A 6,751-nucleotide genomic window follows, 5' to 3' on the forward strand; every position below is an offset into this window, starting at 1 on the left:
AGAAAGTCCTCTCTGTCACATGTGGGTAGCATGCATAGAAAATCAACTGGAGGGCACCTAAACACAACATGCCTTGACATGTTCCCTCAGGACCTGCCCTGCTTCAGGGGCTCTGCCAGGGAAAAATCTCCGGAAGCAATTTTTAAAGCTCTACCCAGAGCCTAGTTCTGGACTGTCTGAGGTCAGCAGGCTCTTGGGAACATGGTCAGTGCTGGGGTTGGGGGTTGGAGTCCATTTAGAAATCAGCCCCTGAGTGTTGGCTGAGTTCAGCACCATGCCAAGGATGGTGGTCGGGGCGAGGAGTATAGCGCATTGGTTTTAGTCAGGCTCAGGGAAAATTACTCGCGATAAATCAGAGCTCCTGAGAGGCTGGGTCAAAAGTCGGGGTGGGCCAGACTCCAGAGCGGGTGGGCTGGGTTCCCATCCTGGCTTTGCCAGTCATTCACTGTATATCCTTGGCAAGGAATCTCACCTCTCTGGGTTCCACTTTCCTCAGCCATGAAACAAATCAACCAACGAATCTAACAAACAAACAACCTCACTGCTGTCGAATCCCTATCGACTCACAGTGACCCTATAGGACAGGGTAGCACTTCCCCTGTGGGTTTTAGAGACTGGAACTCTTTATGGGACTAAAAAGTCTCACCTTTGTCCCATAGAGTGTCTGGTAGTTTTAAACTGCTGACCTTGTGGTTAGCAGCCCAACATGTGACCCATCATGCCACCAGGACTCCTTTGGGTGCTACTTATAAAGCGTCCTAAGATTTTGATATGAAGGAGCCTTGTGGCACAGTAGTGAAGTAATTGACTACTAACCAAAAGGTTGGTGGTTCAAATCTACCAGCTTCTCTACAGGAGGCAGGTGCAGCAGGCTGCTTCTGTAAAGATGGATGTCTTTGGAAGCCCTATGGGGCAGTTCTAGCCTGTCCTATAGGATCACTCTGAGTAAGGCTTGACTCATTGACAATGTGCTAGCACAGTGGTTCTCAATCTTCCTAATGCCACGACCCTTTCATACAGTTCCTCATGTGGTGACCCCCAGCCATAAAATTATCGTTGTTGCTACTTCATAAATGTAATTTTGCTATTGTTATGAATTGGGTGACCCCTGTGAAAGGGTCGTTGGACCCCCAAAGGGGTTGTGAGCCACAGGTTGATAACTGGTAGGTGAGCATGGTCACTCTGCCTCATAATATTAACTATTACCACCTCAAACCACAACCACTATTCTACTCTGTGATGTTAAATAGAAATGATGGAGATAAAATTGGGGATAAGGTGGACGGGGGTAATCAGAGAATGCTTCCTGGAGATAGGGGTTTTAGGAGGAGGACTGAGGAGGCATCAGCCATTGAAGGGTAGGTAGGAAGATATAAATTGTTGTACCAGAGGCCGGACTGGGTGAGATAGAATTTTCCAAGATGGTGGCCAGCCATCTCTCTCAATCAATAGACCCTTTGCCACCTAATCTAGACACTCCTCCCACCATAAGGCGGGATCTGGGTCTTTTCTATTTGTAGATGAGTTAGCTGGTGTCAGCTTCAAACAATAGAATACAATGTAATTAAGTGATGCTGATGACCAGGCCATGCAGTTGCTGCGTTATTAACTTGGACTTGAGCCTTCAGCTGCCTTGTAAGACATCCAATGATCCTGTGTTCACTATGCTGCTGCTGCGAAGAAGCTTGAGCTACATAGAGAGACCACCTATAGATACGCAGCTGAGAGTCCTCCTAGCCTAGGCGGGCAGAGGGGAGGCAGATATGTGAATGAAGGAACCCTCATGATGCAACCATCAAGTCACTATCACATACGATAATCTGTTCTTCCCACAGTTCTTCAACAAATCCACCCAGATATCAAGCCACATCAGTCTCTGTGTTTTCCCAGCTGAGACTCTACACTGGACCCTGTCTGAATTGCTGACCCACAGAATCTGTCAGCATGAGAAAATAACTGGTGTTTTAAGTCACTGCGTTGGGGGACTTTGTTACTCGGCAGTAGTACCCGGCGCCTCAGGTAAAAGTGCAGAGCTGCAGGAAGAAGCAGTGCAAGACAAGTCACTGTTGAGTGCAAAAGCTGGGGGACACAAGATAGAGGGCTCTGAGGTCTGTGGCCTACTCTTACCCATCTTAGAGTTGATAACACGATGGTAGAAAACCAAATCAAACCAAACCATAACAAACAAACTCACTGCCATCTAATTGATTCCAACTCATAGTGAGCCTGTAGAGCACAGTAAAACTGCCTCCGTGGGTTTCTGGAGCTGTGAATCTTTAGCGGAGCAAAAAGCCTCATCTTTCTCCTGTCGAGAGGCTGGTGGGTTTGAACTACTTGCCTGGTGGTAGCAGTATCCCATTATATCACTAAAGCTAATTAATAGTGATGAAACATTTATAGCTCCTCAGAGACTGGCAAAGGGAAATGGGGTGATAATGGAGGGATATGCAGAAGTTCTTCTGCAAAAGAGAAGTAGAGACAAGTTTTCCCTCTCTACCTCCTTAGCACAAAGGAAGTGGAAGGGCAGACTAAGACACAGTTCCTTACCAATGGATGAGAGCCAAGATAAAGGAGAGAATGAAATGGCTGGGGGAAGAATGTTCACATTATGCTCACAATTACCTAATAGACTCAAGTTTGGGGTCTGAGACAAGAGCACAGCATGAAATCTGGGGCACTGGGACGTGGTTGATAAAAGTGCCAGAATGTGCATCCCTGAAAGGAGGAGGGCCACAACAGATGACCAGCCAATAGCAGAAGACCCCACAAGAAAGCCAGCCTTTGTTCAGCCATTTGCAGTATATAACATCTGGCTCTACATTTTGCCAGACCTTTTATATTGACTAAGGGCCCTTGTGGCATAGTGGTTACAATTTGCGGTGACATCCCAAAGGCCAGTAGTTTGATACTACCATCAGGTCTGTGGGAGAAAGATGTTGCTTTCTGCTTCCATAGAGTTAGTCTTGGATACTCGCAGGGACAGAGCTACCCTGTACCATAGGATCCTGTTCTACATGGTCCCTCAATATGAGCTAGTATTGACTTGATGGCCGTGAGTTTAAGGGCCATTTGGGCTTCCTTTTCCAAGGAACCTCATTCAGTGAACTGACTCTTTCTGATCAATCCTTTCCTCTGACTCTGGTCTGAATGTAGAACCTCACCTGGGGAGGTCTGAAGCTTGGAGCTGCCTCCCCATGAAAGAAAGTAAACCATGATAGTTCATAAAGGTACTTGTGCAAATTGTAAAACACCAACCGTGGTTTAATTCAATTTTTAATTGGATAGAAAGTACTCTAATTATGTTGATGAAAAATAAACCAAACATATACACGTGGATACAGACACACACAAACACGCACACACACGAGATGGATGTTTGGGGGCTTCTACCCAGCTCTGTCAGAGAGTTAGATTTGTCCCAGGTCTGGGCATAGGAGTCAGTTTTCTTGCATTTCATTGTCTGGCTCTGTTACTGACCTTGAGCCACGTGACCTAGAGCAGATTGCTTAACATCTCTGAGCCATTTTGGCAACACCGTGTATCAGGGCTGAGAAGGGGGCGCTGGGTGATCCCTGACACATGATGGGGGAGGGACTCAGCCAAAATAAAGCATACAAGGGTAATGACCATGACATTCTCTCCAGTCTGGGCCTCAGAGCAGCTCTGGTTCTAGAAAATCCCACAGAAATAATTTTACCAACATGGGCCTTCAGCCCTCACCCAAAACTTAACTCGTTTCTAATCCACACAATGTTTACAGCTTTGGGTTCTCATCCCTCTACTTTTTCCAAGAGACCTAGGAGAATGGAGTGTTTGAGCAATATCCAGGTCACATGACCATCTTTCTCAGTTCCTTTTTTTTCATGTATTAAGTTTATTTACAAACATAGCCAGTATGCTATTAAGTTCAACAGAGCTTGATCAATTTTTAGAGGTTGGACTTCATACAATGCTCTTCTCATCTGTTTCACATATCATTTAAGCATCCTTATTTCTTAAACAGTTGGTGTCTTACTATAAAGAAAGGTGCAGCAAATCCAGACCCAAAGTACATGGTCATCATAACCAGTAACGGCCACTTGTTTTCCACCGAAAATGGCAAATTCTTCCCAGGGCCCTCCTCATAGTGGCTCCTCTGGACCACAGAGGTGGTGAACCTCCGCACGCTCTGCCCCAGCATGGCGCTGTTGGAGGCTCCAGGAAACTCCTCTCAGAGAGGGACCACAGGAGAAATAGCAGTAGCAGTTCCTGCTCGCGACCTTGTTCCCCGGTGCGCAGGGTCCAAAAGGGCTTTCTCGGTTCTTAACCTGCCTTTTCCTCTCCCAAGCACAACTTTAATGTTTCCATGAGCGTCCGTGGCTATGATAAAGAATATGTGTTTATGGGAAGTAATCAGGGCCTGGGTCTTCCATATACCAGCTGCCAAAGACTCTTTACAGATAGATACTGTTAGGCCCTTATGTTTTACTTACCTATTGCTGCTTAGTGACTTTCAATCCCACTCAGTGTATTATTTGCTCACAATTCTGTAATTTGAGGAAGGCTTGGCCAAGGCAGCTCATCTCTACTCCACATGGCATTGGCCAAAGCTGCTCAAGCAGTGAGACGGGCAAGATGGGTTTGCTTTGGTTCCTAGGTCTAGGGCCTGGGTTCTTGCTGTTGCATTGGCTCCCCAATTTTCCTCCATGTGATCGTATCATGTGCTTACCTTTAGCTTCCTCACAGCAGGGTGATTTTCAAGATAGATTTTTTTGTCAGGATAGTTGGGATGACGGCCCATTGACAAAATCCCTTAAAGGGATTAAATTGAATACACAATTTTCTATGTGACTGCCGAATATCCCCCAGAGCACACAAGTTGAAGCCACAGGACTTTCTCCCTGAGAGAGGTTCCTTATAGCTTTTGATTGTCTTCTAAGTCCCTTTTCCTTTTCCACATAATGTCTGGGTTGCTTTATCAATCGTCTTCCTTCTTTTTATGTGGCACTATCTCTGGCTGTTTAGTCCAAGCCAATGAAGCTCCTTCCCAAACTTACTGGGTTTCCCTTGCATTGGATTACATGATGCACTCCATTTTATGAAAGCCATGTCCCCACATCTCTTTGAAATGGATCCCTGTCTGTTTTAGGCTGCAATTCAGCCTATTTAGGCTGTAGCACAGCCCCCTGAAGACTCTTAGAAAACCTTTTGCGTACAAGGCACTGCATTACATTCTTTTGTGATCTTAGTACAGGGCATTATAGCTATCTCCTTGATCTGATCCAACACAGAAGCCATGCTTTCTTGGCAGTCCAGAGGCCGTTCCTATTATGGGACATTATTTTTTGGCAAGAAAGACTTGGGGTTGAAATATAGGCTTATATTTAAGTTCAGCAAGTCCCTGCTCCTTCATATTTCATATTTTCTGCTAAAAAACACACAACTAAACCCCAAACAGAAGTAGCTTCTTTAGCTTTTCTTTATCCTTCTGTAGTTTATTATTATTTTTCTGTTGTCTAAATTGTTAATGACGCTGAGAGTTCAGATTCTAGATAAAGCAGAAGAATGGCACTGCCGCCCAAAATAGTTGTTCTTGGTGTTAGTTGGTGTCCAATCAATTCCAGCCCATCCACTCACTTACTGCCATTGAGTCAATTCTGACTCATGGCAATGGAGTATAATTGCCCTGGTAGGTTTCTGAGACTATATATCTGTACAGTAGAAAGCCTCAGCTTTCTCTCTCAGAGCAGCTGGTAGTTTTGAACTACTGACCTTATGGCTAGCAGGACAATATGTCACCAGGGATCCTTTTCAGGACTGTGCCCTTCAGAAACAGATTGCCAGGCCTGCTTTCCTAGGAACCTGTGGGTAGGTTTGAAGCATCAACCTTTTGGTTAATATGCAAGTGCTTAACAAATGGGCTTTGTCCTGGTTTGGAAAACCTAAGTCACTGGTCTTTTGCCTAAAGAGTCACTTTCAATGGCCCTGGCTTGTTTCATGGAAAGGACCAGTTCAAGGGGGTCTCGGACAGATGGTGGGGTAGGATCCTTATTTAGTAGGACCATCTTGGGTAGGGCAGAGGGGCAGTGTGTGGTGTGTGTGTGTGTGTGTGTGTGTGTGTATTCTGCATATTTAAAAATTGGCCCCCCAGAGACTCAGATGAAAAACACTGGCCCCAATTGCCCTCTGCCTCTCTTGTTGCTGCCTTTTTGGGACTTTTCTGGCTTTTAGCAGCCCTAGAGGCCCCTCCTATCTAGGCAGGAAAAGGCTAGAGAGTGATAACAGCTAATCACTTCCAAGGGCAATTGCTCTCAGAAAGAAAAAAAAGAGAGAGAGAGAGAGATCATAAGAAAAATAAAAGTGATTTAACTCCAACGAATAGTGTCTCCTGGAAGAGTACTACACTTTGTCACTGCAATGGAAGTCATATATGAACGTGCGTGTGTGCGTGTCTGAAACCCCTCACATCAGCCTCTTCTCCTGCTTTTGTGTAAATTGGACTTTAAACACATTCCCTAGGAGGGGTTTGAATGTCTCTGTGTATGGAAGCTTCTTGAGGGAAGGGGGATTTTTATCTCTTTTGTTCAGTGAGAGAGTCCCAAGGTCTGGCACTTTATAAGTAAGCAGCAAGCTGGTTGAATGAATGAGTGAGTGAGTAAGTGAGTGAGTGAGTGAGTGAGGTAAAGAAGCCTTCTGCAGCCTTCCAGGTCAAGACTGCCCCCTCAGAAGCCTGGCTCTTGTCTAAAGTGAGGTACACCTCTCCCCATCCCCA

The 6,751-nt window shown here is 45.5% G+C and overlaps 1 pseudogene; it reads right to left on the bottom strand.

Annotated features, from left to right (window-relative positions):
* Positions 1-3,988: 3,988 nt before the first annotated feature.
* On the bottom strand, positions 3,989-4,180 carry LOC142436296 (cytochrome c oxidase subunit 7C, mitochondrial pseudogene; annotated as a pseudogene).
* Between the last annotated feature and the right edge of the window lie 2,571 nt (positions 4,181-6,751).

The sequence above is a fragment of the Tenrec ecaudatus genome, unplaced genomic scaffold (genome assembly GCF_050624435.1).
Source record: "Tenrec ecaudatus isolate mTenEca1 unplaced genomic scaffold, mTenEca1.hap1 Scaffold_203, whole genome shotgun sequence".
Taxonomy (NCBI): domain Eukaryota; kingdom Metazoa; phylum Chordata; class Mammalia; order Afrosoricida; family Tenrecidae; genus Tenrec; species Tenrec ecaudatus.